Below are 4,731 nucleotides of genomic sequence, written 5' to 3'. Positions count from 1 at the left end.
TTGTAATTGTTTCAACCTGTACATTGGAACTGAACCAATACCTGGATTTTGGACCTATTTCTAGGACCTTGGAGGTAAACCTTGTAACTGCTTCTTACTTTGGGATCAGGCAGTCAGATCTGGACCTTAGACTTGAAACTGAATTTAATCTTGGACATGGATGTTGGCTGTAAAACTTGGACCTGGGATTTTAAGTTTCTTGGACATGACCTAAAACCTGAAATTTGGGTCTATACCTTGCACTTGGATATTAACCCTGGAACTAGACCTGGACCTAGAGTTTGGACCTGGATCTTCGACTCTGTACCACAGTTTGATCCAACTGCAGATCTGAAATTTACTGAAAATACATAATAAAAATATAAAAGAGGTACTTAATGGATTTTGTGCCTCTGTGGTTTAGGTTACAACTTCATCTCTGCTGAAGTGCTGCAACTGGTAAACCTTCATGGCCTTAGTCTATACTGCACCTCAAATTACTATTATAGTTGGGGATCCCCCTAAATTTAAATAAGTTATCCTATACCTGGGGACCTCAGTAAGCTTAAATAAGATATCCTCTATACTCTTAGAGGAACTGCAAATACAAAATAGAAGAAACATAGGTATGTCGCACCTTAACAATTAGAACTATTGCTTTGCCTAAATGCCCCATGGCCATTGTGACAATTGCCTTAAAATATCCCATAGCAGGTATGGACACTCTGACCCAATGAGCAATACATTGGAATTAAGTTCAGTCTTTGGCACTTACAATTGGCATGATAGAATGTGACCCTATGGGTTTGTTCCCATCTATCATAATTGTTACCACAGCTCCAAATAAATTAAATCAGAACTTTCAATGATCAAAGTCCCATAAATAGGACTATAAAAGTCCTATTTTGGTTCAATTTAGCCTATTCTTAAACCTGAAAAAAATGAATGGTGTCTCACAGTGAATTCTCTAATGCCATGGTTCTACCCATTATGATCCCCATACTCAGTGTTATTAAAATTACTGACTTCATCCAATGAGCAACTGGAAAATAGCGTGCAGTCATAACTTTGATTGGTATGTTCTGTCCTGCACCTGTTGCAACAGCCTCTCCATGGCCTTCAACTTCAAGGAGACACAATGCACCGTTACCCAGCTGCCCATGAGGTACCTCAACAGCCTGACCATCACACAGTCTGTCTTTGTCCTCACCATCACGCAGTCTTTGTCCCAACCATCATACAGCCTGTCTTTGCAGGAAAGATCTTAGCTACAGCCACCTTTTTCCAGGAGCATAGGTGTGATGTTACACTGGTAACTTTCTTCTCCAAAGAGATTCATCCGACACATTCAGGACATAGAAATATTCACAAAATTGCTCACAGAAAGGGATGAACTACTGTCCCACAGATAGTACAAGACCCTTCCACCTTAGCAAAATGTCTGGGCTTTATTTGATCATTTGAGGGCCACCTCATCCTTGACACTGTCAAGAAACAACAATTTTAGTTCCCACAATGTTAGAAGAGTTTGGCATCTTTTAGGACTTTCTGGGCTTGGGTTTCATTTACATTTTACCTAAAACCATTTATTCTGTTACTGGCTAATTGGCCCACTTTGAATGAGACCTCCTACAACAAAAGGCTCTAGTACATGTTCAAATGGCAATGAAATAGGCACTCCCATCGGTGGCCCCCAGAGGCTCCTTCATTGTAGAGCTTTTGCGGCCTCCTTTGCTGCCTCCTGGAGTCTGGCCAGAATGGCCCTAAGTTGTTCCTGGGCTTCTGCCTTCCTGGGCCCCATGCTTTACACCATTAGCTGTATTGGGCTGCACGTTGGGTTGTTCTGGGCAGAGGTTCTCACAGGCCCTGAGATTCTCACTATGGCTTGGGTCATGGAGGCAGTACCCTGCAGGCTTGGCATGGCCACTGAAACCTTGCTAAAGTAAAAATGGTATTTTATAGGATAAAGCAAGATCTCTGACATCTGGCATATCAACTTTGCAGGAGAAAGCAGCTTCACCTTGTCCTCAGTCATTTACTATATAGTCCTGGAGGAAATCATCCCTCTCTTGGACTCACTGGTCACTTGGGGGTCCCCTGAGTAAATAAGAAAAGGAGTTAATATATTTTATGGATAGCATCGTCAACATGACACATGTTAGAACCTGTTGAGAGTTGCTGCTGGTCATCCCTTAATCAGTGTCTTGGACAAAGTCCGGGACTGGATGTTCAGTGCAATTGACTGAACTTCAGGTAGCCATCTTAGCACTGATGCTCTGTCCAACAGTCACCCTTACCTGCACATTCTTTTTTTTTTTGAGACAGAGTTTCACTCTTGTTACCCAGGTTGGAGTGCAATGGCATGATCTTGGATCACCACAACCTCCACCTCCCAGGTTCAAGTGATTCTCATGCCCCAGCCTCTCAAGTATCTGGGATTACAGGCATGCACCACCATGCCTGGCTAATTTTGTATTTTTAGTACAGATGGGGTTTCCCCATATTGGTCAGGTTGGTCTTGAACTCCTGACCTCAGGTGATCCACCCAACTCGGCCTCCCAAAGTGCTGGGATTACAGGCATGAGCCATCACACCCGACCACCTCCACATTCTTATAGATTCTTGACCATTGTCCATGATCTGGCCATCAAGTTTAGCCAACGGCAACAAAAATTTCTTTTCTAAGAACACAACCTTGGGAGTAAAGAACTCTTAGAACTTCTTGCCTCACAACTATCAACAATATAAACCAAAGTCACACATGTCTCAGCAAATACTAATCTACAATTCAGGTACTCTCTATCTCCCTCAGCAGTCGAGGTATTATTGATAGTGGCCAAGATACTCAGTTCGCTTTTAAAAATATGCAATATTGGGCTCTTGAACATGGCGTTCAATGGAAATTTTATCTCCCTTACTGGACTCAGAATAAGGGCATCATAAAACATCATAATGACATACTTAAACACATTTAAATTCAATTATGTGAAATGTGGCATGTTTCAGTCATCAGTCATTCATCAGGTGTGAATTACAATGAAAAGCCTTATGCCGCTTTTAATGTCTGAGTGACTTTCAAGTCCAGCCCTCCCTCTTTCCCACTTGCCTCATAGTTTGGAGAGATGATCAGAAATCCCATGGGCTCCTCCCTTGGCATTGGCAGAAAATTCAGACCATGCCTGTCCTGATCCATGCCCTGGACCCACCCCCTAACCTCAATAAAGCCCCAAGCCACTTGCCTCTCCTTGCTCTCTCAGCTTCTTCGAGACTGAAGCCTTTCCTGCATTCCCGGAAAGCCTCACTGTGCGAATAAGAAACCTTTCGTATGCTTTTGGTGAGTCTGTTGCATCATCAGTGTTGACATGTGTTCTGTAGGGAGTTGATCCTGTGCTCACACAAGAAAACCACGGATAGGGTGCAAACCCCAGATTATAGTCAAAGGCACAGCACCAGGGTCCAAGATCTAGGACTAATTTTAAGTCCTAAATTCTGGACAAATCCAGATCCAAGGTCCACTTTCCATTTCAAACCCAGGTTCAAGTCCAGGGTCTGAAACGGAGATCATGATCCAGGTCTGAGATTTTATTTCCAGGGCAAAGTTCAGATCCAAGGTCCGAAGTCTAATTCTAAGGTCAAGGTTCAGGCCCAATTTCTACGCCTCAGGTCAGATTTGATGTCCAGATGGGAGCAAGGTCCAAGATCCAGTTTCAAGATCCAGGTTTTGATCCACTTTGCACATCCGGGTTCAGATGCAAGATACAGATCCAAGTACAAGGTGTATGACAAAGGTCCAGGGTTGATGTTTGCACCCGTGGTTCTGATACCAAGGTCTAATTCCAGCACATATGAAGGTCAAGGTCTGAGGTTCCAGTACAAAATTTATGAGAAAAGTTGGTCTAGGCTGAGATCTAACGTCAAAGCTGAAGTTCAAGTCTGAGGTAAGAGAGCTAGTTCCACCCAGGAGTAAAGTCCAAATCCAGGGTGCAAGCTCAAACTCTACATGGAAAGCTCTGGTCTAAGAGCCACATCCCAAGTATGGTTCCCAGATCAAGTCCCATCGACAGTCAGGTCCAATGAACTGAAAAACTCCAATTACAGGTCTAGGTCCAATATCTGTATTCACTCCCTACCTACCTACTCACTAACTACATCCCACCTCAAACCCACTCAGAGATGACACTGTCATGCAGACTCACCACCTATGCACTCACTGTCCACAACTCACTGCACATCTACTCATGACCTACCCACCTCGGCCTTCCAAAGTGCTGGGATTACAGGCATGAGCCACCATGTCTAGCCTTAAAGTAGTTACAACATTTAATTGACTTTTTGTTATCTTAGCACCTTGTCAACTGAAAATATTACTTTTAAATAATTCAAGCTATTCATGTGGTCTGGAAGCGTGTATTTCCAGAAATTGGCATAACTGTGTATTCTTTATAAATTGTGGACCAAAAATAACTATAAGCAACATGAAAGTCTACGCAATAGTTTTTGCAATATCACTATTCAAAAAAATAAAAAGTTCACATTTTTAGCTTTTAATCAGTGCATGCTAGGCAGATGAGTAAGAGTTATGGAACACCTGGAGAGACAATGCTTATTGCAACTCTAGGATGAAACCTTGGAGCAGATGTGTTGTGAATGAATTACAAAACAAATGCATGAATCACTACATTGCAAAACTATTGGACACATAAAAAAGATTCCAACAGGTGCAGGAGAAAGCAACGAATCTTTCTGATCTAT

This window comes from Colobus angolensis, unplaced genomic scaffold (genome assembly GCF_000951035.1).
Source record: "Colobus angolensis palliatus isolate OR3802 unplaced genomic scaffold, Cang.pa_1.0 Scaffold654, whole genome shotgun sequence".
NCBI lineage: Eukaryota > Metazoa > Chordata > Mammalia > Primates > Cercopithecidae > Colobus > Colobus angolensis.
This window is presented reverse-complemented; position numbering follows the sequence as displayed.